Source organism: Cryptomeria japonica, chromosome 6 (assembly GCF_030272615.1).
Source record: "Cryptomeria japonica chromosome 6, Sugi_1.0, whole genome shotgun sequence".
In the NCBI taxonomy this organism is placed as follows: Eukaryota; Viridiplantae; Streptophyta; class Pinopsida; order Cupressales; family Cupressaceae; genus Cryptomeria; species Cryptomeria japonica.
In genome coordinates, this window is record NC_081410.1 from 15675007 (window position 1) to 15690107 (window position 15101).

General features: G+C 36.2%; 1 protein-coding gene across 1 annotated transcript in view; it reads right to left on the reverse strand.

Annotated features, from left to right (window-relative positions):
• The window catches only part of LOC131856026 (uncharacterized), a 107996-nt gene extending 95551 nt beyond the window's left edge, over positions 1 to 12445 (reverse strand). The window contains exon 1 of the mRNA XM_059207096.1: positions 12322 to 12445. The gene's annotated coding sequence lies outside the window, so the exon portion shown is untranslated. The remainder of the gene's footprint in view (positions 1 to 12321) is intronic.
• Positions 12446 to 15101: the final 2656 nt, after the last annotated feature.

The following is a 15101-nucleotide window of genomic DNA, read 5'->3' on the forward strand; positions in this document are numbered from 1 at the left end:
AGTACAATGGATCAGCAAGGAATAGCACTGTTCAAAATTATTTTAACTTCAGCCAATAATCAGCGATTCAGCACTGACAGAAAATCTCCACAGCCTAGGGTTTAAACTAAAATCTGCAATTTTGTTGCCCTTGGTTCTGCTGTGAATTCTGATCCAAATCTGCTCTGATTTAAACCTAGAAACCCTACACTGGGTCCTTGAGATGAATCGACCAGCCCTTGAATAGGTATGGCCAGCAAGCTGAATACTCAACACCACTAATCTGCAATTCGTCCTCTTGCAATTGCCCTCTATTTTCCTCTTGTATGACTGATCAAAACTTATCAGACTAAATTCCTATGAAGCGCAAGCACAACCCTTGAAATGGAGTTATCAACCGGGTATTCTTGGGTGATCTTTCACACCTGCAAATACCGTTCCTCTTGAGGGATTGAGTCCTCAAAAAGCCATTGCTCTCAGCACAACCAGCGAACCCTTCCCAGCTCCTCTTTCATATACTTGCAAAACAGGAATGAATTAATGAGCTCTCAAGAGCCCTTTTATAACCTTCTCAAAAACCCACAACTTGGAGGAAATGAAATACACTTTTATTATTTCATTTCATCTCAATTAATCATTTAATATAGTTGGCACCCCCATAAAGGCTTAATAAATGACTTTATAATCGTTAGAATAACTTCAACTACATGTGTCGTCTTCTCCTTCTTCCATTCTTTGTGATTCAAGGGTTTGAATAATAAACTTTTGTATCTGCTACATAGTCAGATCTGGTAAAATCTGTATTTCTACGAGATCTCAGCTGACCGTTGTTAATGTTTTAATTTGTCCTTTTCAAAACAACACAACACGGAACAGCACATACCATAGAACCAATTTTTTAATTATAGGGGTAAGCTCTCTAAGACCTAAATCCAAAGACTATAAATAAAATTTGCAATGTAATGTCCCTTCTCGCATAGAAAGTCAATTAAATAAATAAATAGTAATGCTAGCCTATTATATATCCTCCCCATAGGCTAAATCATTAAGTTAATAAAGGGGATTAAGTGTTTAGTTTAATAAAAGGAAAAAAAAGCTTGTTGTCCTCATTTTTGTTTTCAAAAATGATGGACCATTACATAAAAATTTTGTCAAAAAAATGAAAATTTTATTCTATGGCATGCTTCCCGAGGCATAATTTCGCCTCACCCTTAGACTGGACTAATCCTCAGTCCATCCGCAAACCACGTTTCAAATTTCATCGCATTCTGGTTTCGTTTGCTATGTTTTTCCTTCAATTTCGGGTTTTTTCTCCCTGAGTGCAGATGGGAAATTTTCCTTAAGTTGCAAGTTTTAATGTTTTCCTTTGTTTTAGCCTTTTGTAGGGAAATTTTAAGTTAATTACAAGTGCACTTTATGAAATTAGAACTTGTAACTTACTTTTAATTTCCCCCTTGATGCTTTTTGGCTTTTTATGTCATAATAGGAACTTTTTGGATAAGTTACAAGTTAATTTTCATAAAATTATAAATTTAAAAGTCACTTGTAATTCTTTTATAAAGTTCCTATTTAAGTGATTTTACTTGTGATAGGGATTTTATTCCCCTATTACATATTTTATTTTCAAGTCACTTGTAAAGGGAATTTTATTTCCCCATTACAAGTTCTTTTTAAAAGTTAAGTTATTAAAACTTGTTAAGGGGATCTTATTTTCCCCTTACAAGTTATTGTGACTTGTAAATCTCTCTCAAAAACCCGATTTTGCCTTGTGCATGAAAAAGAACATTTTAAACTTGTAAATGTGTTCCTAAAACCCGATTTGCTCTAGAATGGAGATAAAGTCATTTTTAAACTTGTAATATGAAGAAAGAAACCCGATTTTCATGTTATTGGCAAAATTCGAACTTGTTGTTCTCCCTCAAGAACCCGACCAGCTTTTGAGCAAATTCGTTGAAAGTTTCAATCAATTTTTGTGGAGATCTTCTAGGAGGAAGAAGGCATTTTGAATTCTTAGCTATTTTCATGCATCTTGAAACTCTTTCCATGCCATTTGGTGGATTTATTTGATGGTTTGAAGGCATTATAACAGCAACACGTGTTCTTCAAATGCCGCAATTTGCTCCTCCAAAATGCCATGAATCTTTCATCTCCTAAGTCGTTTTGCCCTCTCTTGCCTAGGCGTTGGGGTTTGATGAGGTTTTGACCTCTTCTTATGCCATTTTGTTAGGCATTTTTGCTGCATAAGACGTTTTTGAAAAACGTGGCTAAGGTTTTGGGAGTTCAATTTGTTTGCTTATTTAAAGGTTTTAAGTCTTCATCACAAGGATTGTTGCATTTCCTTGGAAGAGCATTTGAATTGAAGCAAGGTATGATTTCTTTTCATTTTTTTTTTATTTCTTGTCTTGTTGTTTTTATTTCCTTGCTTAATCATGTTTATTCTGATAGTTCTTGCCTAAAACGGTTTTGTGAGAGAGATTTTCCCCTTTGCAAAGCAATTTGTAAATTGCATTGATCTTTCTCCATTTTCCCTCTTTACTTGCATTCGGGATTTTAAAATCCGATTACAAGTAAGATGAAAATAATTGATCTTCCCCTATGGTTAGAACATTTTAACCATTTTTTGGTGAAATTCCAAATTTCTAAGTTGGAAAATACCCATTCTTTCAAAATCGGGTTTTTAAAACCGGATTACATGTTGAAAAGTTCTTCCCATTTTCTTGAAAGTGATCTTCCCAAAATCCTTCCATTTTGGTTCATAATCATTGCCTTTATCCGTACATTCCATTCACACCATTTTCCACATGTCAAAATCTCATTTTTCACTCATTTCTCCATTTTCAGTTTTACTAGTATACTTGCATTCGGGTTTCAAAAATCCGATTGCATGTTTGTCCTTCCCTACTTGTATACTTGTAAAACATTCCCCAAGATCCGAAATTGGTCAAAGTCAAGTTTCAAAAATTCCCATTTATTTCCCATCTTTCTCTCACAAAGTTGTGAAGTGCAAGGGTTGGAGTTCTTCCCATTTGAAGAAGAAAAAATGTTAGTTGCAGCTGATCTTGATGTTGCTTTAACACTTTTAAGTCTTCATCGCAACATACCAGGTTGTTCTTCAATGTCAAATTTACCATCATCTTCCATTCCAAAGAAGATGAAGTATAAATATGACAAGTACCAAAATGAAGTTTCCCCTTCACAAGTTTCCTCTCCTTGGGATCATATCAAGGATACGGAAATAGGGCATTAAGACATGTAAGAATTCATTAAAGGGGTGGAGGATCCGCAGGATAGCAATATGCAGCGGTTGTTGGACAGCCACATTCATCATGCATCTTCTTTTCCAGTGGCTGCCTTAGAACCTAAATTTGTTCTCGCTTGCCCTCACCACTTCGACAAGGAGACGAGAACCATTACAAATGATGATGGTGAGGCAATAATCCGTCTTCATGCAGATACTATTGAGAAAGTCTTCAAAATACCATCAGCACCTATGTATATGGAGATTTCAAAGGATAGTGGAGTTGAGTACTATGTCAAGAGGGAAAAGGACTACAAACGCCACATTAACAGATGGATTCATGAGCCACGAGCCACTTTCACAAGGTGGGCTAAGTTGTACCGTTGTGACTTCAAGTGGGAAATTGGAGACACCATTACTCTCCTTAGCAGGATGATGGGTCTTGAGCACTCTAATGTTTTTGAGCCCTGGATGTATAAATTTATCATGTTCATAAGGCAATCCCATCATATATCATGGGGAGAGATTATCAGTGACGCTTTGTGTGAACAACTTGCAGCAGTCCCTACTACCATGACATTCTACATGAACTCATACTTAGTATATTTGGCAGCATCACTAAGACATTTCCCTGGTCTTTCTACCAAGGGTGATCGCTCGCTTATACCTGTGTGGAAATGCTATGATAAGCATTCTTTGGTTACTTCATGTGTCAGTTTGACAAGACTCTAAAGAACAGAAGGGTGTCAAATGAAGCATGGAAAAGAGTGAATGAGTATGGTTGCTTGTTCCTTCAATTCCCGACTTTCACTTATATAAGAGTCGGGTGCTACAGTGGGCAGCCATACATGCTTCCTAGATACTCGACTGATAAGATTATTCTTATAGAATTGGAAAGAGAGATCATGGCTATTCATGCACATCAATCTATCAAACATAAGGTTGGGATGGGGATTTCTACAACCAAACCATTGAAGATTGGTCGGTACTCCCTTATCACATCCACCAAAGCCAAAGCTATGGAGACCGAGATGCAGGAGATTAAACTCAAAAGGTTTAAGTCAAGGGCAGCTTTTGACTACCGAGGTATGAAGGAAAAGATCAAAAAGTCTTTCATACATGTGCATCGCATTGAGGATATCTGGGTGGATCTCCATACAGAAAAGGAGGTTCTCAAGATGGACTACTGCAGGCTCACCCTTGAGCAGGTTATTGATTTGAACCTGGTGGATATTCCGCAAGGGATGATTGATGATGGAAATGTGCTTGATCCAGAGTACGTCTCATGGACGGTTGATGAAACCCCACTTCCTTTAATCCAGTGGTCACACAAAGAATGCACTTCCATTCTTGAAAGATTTCAGCCCATCTTAGCTAACACCAATACTTGGCTCAAAGGTAACGGTGTTAAGCTCATCAAGATCAAGGTTGGAAAAGAAGATGACTCTATGGGGCCTCTTGCACATAAGTCTGAGATTCAAATTGACAACAAGGAAGGTGTTTCATCTTCAGGCACAAGGATCAAATTGCAGGTTAGTCGGGCAATGGTGCTTCCTCCTAAGGAGGCGACAGTTCATGGGAAAGAAAAGTCTCAGATTCCCATTCATGTGATTGATCCTGATGATCCGGAGGAAGGACAACAATCAGATGATGCTCCTAAGTCACTTGCTTCAGAGTCACCTCATGAGATTCCCTCTTCAGTTTCCATGGAGCTGCCTCTATCTCCTCCTAACACAGTAGTGGATGAGTCTCCTCAAAATGTCATTCCCATTTCAGCACTTGAGCCACCTCTTGATCATCAACAAGAGAGTTTGCTGAAAATCTTCAAGGATACTCCTGCATGCATTCATTTGTCAAAGATTGATACCTCTACTTTCGGCTTTGAAGAGTTTATGAGACAATCTTCATGCCCTTTGGTTGCCGAGCAAACCATGGTTGCCATCCAGACAGATACTTCTCCCAGGGTGACCACAGTTGTTCAAACAAAAACTGCTTCTCCTTTGCCTTCAGTAGCTACTGGAGGAGAACTAGTCATTTTACCTCCATGGCTTAGTTCTTTCACTCCTAAGAGGAAGAAGCAGGAAATTTCTCCTGATGTCTTTGATTATCAGTAGCTCAAGCAATCTAGGCCCAAGGTTGCTAAGAGAGCCAAGACGATCTCAAGGATAACAGTTGATAGCAACAAGATGAAAGTGGCAGAAATTGTTGAGCCCCTTGTAGATAAGCCACACATGGAAATGCAAGCTGTTGATTACAGGGTCACAAGGATAGAATTGGGTAAACAAACACATGAAGTGGTCAAGCATGATGTCCAGCAATCCGTAGCTTCACTAGTACAGCAGTATGATGAACTTCAAGCGAAGAAAGACAAGCTAGAAGAGGAGAATAGGCAACTTGTTGTAGCTGTTCAAAAAATCACAAAACCTGTTGGTGAAGGGAGTAATCCTTCAAGTTCTTCCGGATCACAAGAATCAATTCAGGGAGTTGAAAGAGCTGCTCAGAAGGTACAAGCGTTGGACTCTTGGGTGGATCAACTTCATGATCTGTGTACGCAAATGCTAAAAGACATATTCCAAATGATGGTTAAGTTGGAGACCATTGAAGAAAAATTGAATCATACCTCCAAGACTTTCAAACAGAACTTGGAAAAGGTTGAAGGTAGCTTGACGGTTTGGCGCCAGATGCCTCGACAACAGTTGAGTGTTCTTCAGGAGCATGTCATTATTCCTTACAGGGTCATGTATATAGAATTTGAAGAGCTTCTAGAGAACAAAGCCCTCGTTCTCACATCCCTCATTGAAGAGATTGATGACGCAATGAGATTGCGAGTTGAAGTATTCCAAGGTGTTGTTTCTCACTATGAGAAGGCCTCTTGCAATATCATGGGTTAGAATGGGGAGTTGATACCAGAAGAAGAAGTGCTCACAGATCTACAGATGAAGATTTATAATGTGGAGGAGTGAACAATTTTCAGCTGCCTCAATTCAAGTTTTGATAAAACATCAAATCTTCTTGCATGAAATCCAATCCACTTTGGAGAAGAACAACTTTATGCTTCTTCAATGCCATGATACCATTGTGAAGACCATGATTGTTGCCAAGAACACCTACGAGCCGAATCTTGTTGAGCTACGAACGATCATCCAAAAGTTTGAAGGATTGATGTCTTCACATGCTGCAACTTAAGTGTTTTTCAACACTTAGTTGCATTTTTCAAAATTGTAATCTCTTAGTTGTAGTTTTTCTTTTGACAAGTTTACTTGTAACAACATTTTGTAAATTTCAAGTCAAGTAATTACTTGCACTTTTGTAATTACAAGTAGGCGAGTAACAAGTCAATTTAGAATAGGACTTGTAACTTTGAATGTCATAGTTAGTTATTGAATAAGTCTTGGTGGTTGAGAGAATTTCTCCAATTAGTTAGAATTCTCCCACCTTTTTCTCAAGACTCCTCTCCTATAAATACTTGAGGGGGTCTATTGTAATCTTTATCTTTTGGAAAGCAAGCAAAAACTCTGCCAAATTTGTAGCAAAGAAGACTTTGAGCTTTTATGTGTAAATTGAAGAATTGAAAGGAATAGAAGAAAATTACTCAAGTATTGAGACTTTGTGCTATATTCTTGAGTTTATGTTCAACATTACCTTTCTTGCAAGTGTTTCTTAAAGGGCTTAATCAAATTTGATTTGCAGACTTTGTGCTGCAAGTATTGGAGATTAATTTAGTTAAAATAAAAGTTCTATTGAGAAAAACTGTAAGACTTTGTGCTTACATTCGTTTTTGAGAGAGATTAGAAGTAGATTTTATAATAAGAAATAGTTGTGAAACTTTGAGCTCACACTAGTTCTTGTTGTCTTGTATAGAAAGAAATAAGTTATTTCAAGCTTTGTGTTGTCATAATTTGTTCTTGATATCATTAGAGTAGAAAAGGGTAGATAGGACTTCACATAGTCAAGACTTTGAACTTAATATTGCTGTTCCGTCCTGAAGGGAGTGACGGAAGTCTTTGAACTTTCAAGAAACTTCATTTCCTTTCTCTCATTTCATTTCAAAAAGTTGTTACTGTTGGTTTCTGTTAAATTGCTATCACTTTTCTGTGGAGAGAAAAGGATATTGGCTTTCTTGAAAAAAGAAGAAAGATTGTTGTTCCATCATATTTTAGTTTTAATATTAGATAGATAGGGGGAGCCTTCCCTTAACTAGGAGAGTTTTACTCACACACTGTGGTTGAAGCCACAATTTTGTATATTTCCCCAAGTGTGCAAAATTTTCAACCAACAAAGCTAAAGTTCGGTGCAAATATATTCAATTATTCATTATGAATAATAATGGGGCCATTTTTAAGTCAATGTTATTTCTACTAGGCGAATTCATTAGGGGGGCTAATTTAATAATTAATGCAAGCATTAATTATATTGCCCAAGTCGCTGCAATATGGAGTCTAGATGCATTGAACTTCTTTTTGAGGATTGAGGAGCTAGCATATAAGGCATCGAGCTCTTTGAGGAATTCAATCTAGGTTATTTTTATTATTGATTACTTCTCTTTGCAAGTCGCTTCAAGGCAGCTTTTCTCTAGACGAAACCCCTGGAGAAAATCCTCTTCTGGACAGAACGCCAGGAGATATACTTCAGTTAATACAGTGATTTAGAAGCAATGAAAGGAAATCGTAGGGCAAGATATTTTTCAGAATGATTTCCATAGCCAAAATGCACCTGTGTTAAAGGCAAACAGCTACAGAAGAGTGCTTTTCAGTCATGCAACAAGGTGTGCCTCCTGCTGTTGAAATTGCAGCATTACCTCAGTTTACAAAGGAGTTGGAAGTGTTTAAATATCGCAGGTCTGAACCTGGGTGTTGATTGTCATCTGGAAATACTCATTCTATAGGCTATGGCCAGCACTGTTAGGAAGTGTTTGGGCTTCATAAAGCAAGTACGTGTTGCATATGAAACATCTACACCTCTGGTTATTTGCAGTAATAGATATACATTGAAAAATTGTCAGATTTTCTTATCTCAATAATAACATGCTAGAAAAGATTATAATTCCTTATGAGTTCAATATTGCGGCTTTCATTTCAAGTTTTATCAATGCATGCATAATAAATTTCGTGATTCAAGTCAACTTCAAAGCACACAAACAAAATAAACTCTCAAAATCCGTTAAACCCCTAGGAAAGAATATTTCATGCAAGCATTGCACATTATATAAGATTTCCAAGGACTTTTATATTAGAAGTGGATTTCTGAATGACTATGTTTTTGCACTTCATACAAGCACCAAACTGTCAACAATCAAGGCTTGCTGCAAACCTTTTAGCTTTAAGGAAGATTAGCAATCGCACAACTTTCTAATGGCTAAAACAAATGCCGCATTTGGGTCTAAACAAAAAATTTACAGAATAACACCAACACACGCTACTTATTGGCTAAAAGAAAGACCAATATCATCAACAAGAAATTAATTAAATGGACTTGTTTCTTCTATTCTATAATGTCCCCTTTTCTACTCTAGTCTGTTTTGGGGACTGTTGGCCAATTTCGAGACTCGTTGGTCAGTCAGAGCCAGAATTAGGGTTTCCTATTTTCTAGGAGTATGTTTTCGCATTTTTTGTGGTTTGCATGTTGGAATTTTACAGTTCTGATTTTGGATTCCTTCTGGGTTTTTAGAGAGCTTTGCGATGGTGTGACATGCAACCGAATCTGAAGACTTTTTCAGACTTACTATTTTTAGTAAGTTGTGACAGCTGCTCAATATGTGGTTAAATTGCATTTGGACACACTTACTATTTTTAGCAGTATGCTATTTTTAGTAAGTGATAGTTGCTTCCCAGTTTGTGCCCTATCGAAAATTGGAGACACTAATTTTTGTAAGTACTATTTTTAGGGTTTTGGGTTGAGGCAGCACAGCACAAACTATTTATGGCAATCCAGCTTGGCATAATGATCTAGAGATTCAGTTCTATTTTTGGCAAGCAAATTGGATTCACCTTCTTCAGCTTGATTATATGATCAAATGGACCTAGTCATTTATTTATTAAATGACTTAAGTAATTTATGCTTTTTGAGGAAGTCCATCTTAAAAATATTTTATTAAAGATTTTAATCTTTAAAAATGTGTAAAAAAGTGCTTATGTTGGGCGATTCCTTGTTGAGGAAAAATGTTTTATTAAGTGAAATATTAGCTAAGGCATAATGGACGCCTAAGGGAGAAATAAGTTAATTTTGCAATACATTTCACTTATTCATATTGGATGCCTAAGGAGGAATAAGTTGATTTTATAATATAACGCACTTTATCACCTTTGGATGCCACATTATGCTTTATTGATATTTCTATAAAGTATATTTGTCTCTTAGTGAAGCTCGATTAGGGGAAAAGGAGAAATGAAATGTAAATTTCAAAATAATATGTAGTGAATGTGCATTTGGGTTTGGCATCCATTTGGAGGGAATGTGAATTTGAATTTAGAGACACAAAAAAGCTATAAATAAGAGTGTCAGGCTCTTGTTTTGGTATCTTTGAGCAAATATTATAACGAAGTGCTATCGAAATGCAGAGTGAAGCTTCGTGGAACGCTTACCTCCTAACCATTGCTTGATTTCTTGCTGGCAATATATCAACTAGTCGAGCCAGAACCTGCTCTTCATCTCAGAGGAGTGGATTGAAGAAAATGTCGCAGATTTCTGTATTGTTTTCTGATTTTTGGAAGTGTTTAGTATCCAGGTTGTTCATGTGGTGTGCTAAAGAAGGTTTTTGTTCGTAAGTTTCACTGTGTTATTCTTCTCATTCTAGGTATTTCCTCTATCTCTCTGTTTGGTTTAGGTGATACATTTTGTGAGTTTATAGAGATTAATTTGGTGTCTTAGATTTTATCTTTGCAAATCACCCCCTTAACTGGTCATACCATGTGGTTGAGTGCTTTGGGATGTGTGCATAATGTATTTGGGTCAGTTTGTTGTAGTTTGTTGTTCTAGGCTTGATCACCTACCTCCTAGGAGTCATTTGCTTTCAGTCTCATGTCATTCGGTTAAGATTTGAGGGAGTTGTGAGTGTTTTAGTGGGATTTGGTGTTGCTGGTCTGTGTGTTTTCAGCATGCTGGAAGTTTATCAGATTTAGAGTTTTCTGAATTTGGAGTGATTTTCTTGTGTGGAGAGTCCCTTGTACCTTGTGGAGCTGATTGAGCAATATGTGCCGCTATGTTCAGTGATTTACCTTTGTTGCAGACATGATAATTATTGTAATGTTGAATAGTAGTACTATCCGCAAGTTATATTTGGAATTGCTCTTCATTCCCCACTAAACAAGTGGAAGAGGCTGGCTTGCCGCCTATATTTTATTTTGTATTACTGTCCTCCTACTGCATAAGCGGTAGAGTTGATTGTTAATTTCATTTCCAGTCCTCCCACTGGATAAGCGGTTGAGTGATTGTTATTTCAGTTTCTTGGCTTGTCCTTGGCTGGTTTACCACCAAGTGATTTCTTCCGTATTTTTGTCACCTGTTGTATAAACGAAAGGGGTTGGCTTGTCGCCCAAGCATTGTAATATTTCCAGTTATTTGAAGCTAATGATCCCCTCGACACTGTATGCTCTCACCTTCCCATATTGGGCACTTGGTGATCAAAAAGTGGAAGGGTTACAATTTCAGCACTATTGTATTTCGATTTCCTAACCTTAACGGGTTCTTGTTGTGTTGTAACTAGAAATAAATTGAAAAAACATTGTGGGGACATTACATTTTCTCCTTTTCTTTCCTTTTCATCCCTTGTTCTTTTTTGTACTTTCAGCTTTCAAGTTAAAGGTATACAAAAATACAAAACCCCCCAATCATATAGGGAGCTGGCCTCTCAAACATAATTGGAAATCACCTTGTTTGTGGTGATTCTCACACATGCAACAACAGAATTTGCCACTATCCATTGGGCAAATCACACATATTTAATAAATAATAGAGGTGGCTAATTCAACTACTACCATCTCTCCTCTAGATTCTTCTTAGTGGTTGTGGATGCCCCTTCCTCAATCTCAATGCCTTGATAGTGATAATGTTTCAATCCGATAGCACCCCAAAAGAGAAAAACAAGAAAAAGAACCCACTCCACCAAACAAAATGAAGAGGTCTGCAATACATTGAATCCCAAATCCAAGATCCCATACATGTGCTTAATGTGGGTGCAAGTCCTCCTTCCATGCTTTATTTTCTAAATGTACTTGCCAAGCACTATTACACAATCATCTTCCCCTTTAGATGGAATTTGACTCTCCTAATTTAGATTAGGATTCATTACAATGTTAACATTTTAGTTTTACTATTAATAGCCTCCAATATCACCCTTATTCTTACTCAAAGGATTACCATAATTTTGCACAACACTTCATAATAATGGAAAATATTTTTCTCTTTATCAAAAAAGCATTTCCCACAAAATAGGAAATCTTTCAGCCCAAATATAAAGGCATGAACATCAAAATAACTTATAAATGGCAAGTTGTCACAGCAGTGAAGGTATCAACAAGAAGCTATCCAATTCCTAGATATCGTAAAAACAAGTATATTTACTGAACACAACTGTTGCAATTCACATAAGCAAGGTAAAATCATAGAAACTCGAAAAAGGCATTATTCTCAAGATGGTCTCATGCAATGTATAGTTCAAATTTGACATGGAAAGAAATATGAGAGATCTTCCTCACAAAACATACAAGAAAAGGCCCATTCTGTATGTCCATTGCAGCAGCTATACAAAAACTCTTCACACAATAATCAAAAAAATTTAGTCATGTACATTGCATAACAACTAGCTTCATCAGCAAGAACAATGCCAAATATTTTATTATGTCATTTACCAACTAATGCAATAATAACAAATGCAATGTGTATTCACTACCTACACCTGTAAGGTTGATGTGCATATAACTGTCGTTTATTCCTGATTGCTGACGCAAATTATATCATATTATATTAACATTAACACTATAAGGCCCATTAAAATAAGCCAAGGAACATTCTTCAAAATATAATGTGAACAGACCACCTCTTAATCATAAAATGATAAGCATCTAGTCACTTTAGACTATTAAGTCCAAAAAGGAGATTGGCTTTACCTTAATTTCAGGTGGAAATATCTCAGAAACTTCACTTAGTTCCTCTATTATATCCTCATGATGACGCCCAAGGACTCCCAAACATAGGCTAACCAAGCTCCTGCACTTCAATTTTGGTGTGTCTAACTCTACAATACAAATTAATTCAAAACATAAATTGATAAACCATATGAAAGCTGTAATAGAAAAAAAGTTAAGAATCAAAATTACTTCCAAAATTTTTAAGGCCTGTATAAGAAAGAGAGAGCATTGTTCCCATATGCAATTCAATGGAAAGACAATATTTCTTTTCAGTTGCCTTCTACATCAACACACTCTAATCACAGCCCATCAACAAAGCCTGGATTAATAAGATCACATTACATAAAAAAAACCATTGTGTTTGAGTGATAGGTTAGTCTCAAGTTCTCAACGTACTACAAATACACAACAATTGATGACATCGTTATCCTAAAAGCATAGTTTTCTGTAATTTGATGTACAATACAAAGGGTCTAACAAGTTAAGTACTTTTAAAGTCCATATTTGTAAAGGTTCCACACCCAAGGTTATCATTTTTGCCATCAAACCTCTTGTTTCACAAACTGTCTTGTTTAGTTGATGCTTATTCTAAGGAATCAAGTCAAAGTAGCAAGCATAGTACATATAATGTGTAAAGGTTGTATCATATCATGTTTCAAGTCCCATTAGTGTAATAGTTTGGAAAAGTTCATGTGCAACTTTCTTTGAAGGTTATTACTTGTCAGGTTAATAAAGTTCAAACTGTCAATATTGCCAAAAAATGAATCTTTAGTCTCATAAAGCAACTTCATATCACAGTTTTGCATCGGTTTTCTAGGGTTGTCTTGATTTGGATGCAGAATAATGATCTAATTTATTGATCAACTATATTCTGATTTTGTGTCAAAATGTCCAAAATCAAAAAAAAAAACTGTAGTCCAAAGTTCAAGCAATCAAAAAAACACTCAAGCCACTACTTGTAAGATTGTAACCATCATATGGCACTTAAAGATATTGCATGCAATATAATAGTGAATAATAAGATACTTCTTGGATTTGAAAATATTTTTCAGGCGGATCAATAAAATTATAAATTGCATTCTTAAAGATCAATCAACTAAAATTGCCTCCAAGGCATGCTTTGTGTAATATTACAATAAGTAATCTTGAAAAAGTGAAAAATGGTTATAAAAGGCAGAGAATTTCTATTGATTGTCTTTAAAAAATCCATTTTCTCCCAAAATATCCCACCAAGTCTGAGTCATAGAACATAAGTCTCCACTCAAGTGTAAATACAAAAAGGCTACAATTGTTAAAATTGTCCTACTTCAATTTCTTCCCACCAAATCTATGTAAATGACTAATTTTTATTGTCGTATATTTTGCATGTGTAGGCACCTAAGATTAATTGTCTTTGTTAGAATTTAGTCATCCATATTTGCCCCATCTAATTTGAGTTTGAAAGGCTTCTTGTAATCCAAGTAGGCAGGAGCAATGTGTTTATTTTTAATAATGTTTCTCTTTAAAATAAAATAAACAAAAATTAAATTAAACAAGAGTGGGCTAAGTGTATTTGTCTCACTCACTGCAAAAACGCATACTCAACAAACCATGAAATTGTTTCGTAAGTGCAAATAACAAGGTATTTAAATTTAACGTGCTAGATTTCTTAAGCATGAAGAATTGAGAAAAAGCATACGTTTGATCATGGTTTGATAACTTGGTGAGTACTTGCCAAGTTGGTGAGTACTCACGAGTTTCTAAACTGCACAAGTAACTTGTGGGTTAACTCGCGAGTCCTCACTAAGGTTATTGTTATCACTTGAACCTGCACCCCTGTTTGCTAAGCTATCAACTCAGCAGGCTTGTGACACATGGGAACCCTCCTAGGCTTGTGGGTGGCCTAAAAATTGGAGTGAACCTCCAGAGTAAGCTGGTTCTTTTCAAATTCTGCACCTAAACTAACAGTTTCTTCAGGGAAAAGAGTAAGGAGGAGAACATGTAAAACTGAAATCTAAATCTAAGGTGATTGCACCAGATGATATGTTGAAATCAAACTAAACAAAAAGATACATAGTATAACAGTGATAATAAAGCTCTTTTACACTAACCAACAACCCATGCTCTTTGCATCAATACTTCATAAGAAGGCTCGATAATCACAGTCCTAAGAGGAAAAACTCCTTTCACAACCTAAGACTGATAATTACTAAAAAACACAGCTTATGACCTGCAAGAACATATGTATTTCTGTATAAGGCATCAACAGAAAGTGCAATTTTAAGGGGGGCAAAAAGCCAACCACAAAGAACTGACTAACACTAAAGACACAACAACAGAAAAGATGAGAAGTAGAGAGGTAAGCCAAGCTATCATCCCTGCCAAAAAGGTATCACCAAGCTTTATAATTCCTGAAAATGTGTTACAAAAACATTCCTTCCTACAGAGAGAACTCAGAAATTACAGTCTGCTAAAAAGATGAATGAAGAAGAACCCTAACAAAAAAAAAGTCTTCTAGTATATATGCTTTTGCCAAGGCAGTCAAAAAGACTCCACCTCCTCTTCTTAGGTCGAGCAGACTCAAAAAACCCACTTTTTTGGCCCCAAACATGTCTGAAAGGGAAAGTACTTGAGCCAAAAAGTCAAGCTACCCATTCTGCAACCATAAAAGCCCTTAAATGCATCATAAATGACTCTGAAATATCCCTGATAGGCCTACAAGCCTTCATAAATGCAAAAAATATCTCTCTTTTGACTTTCTAAATAAATGAAAATAAAAG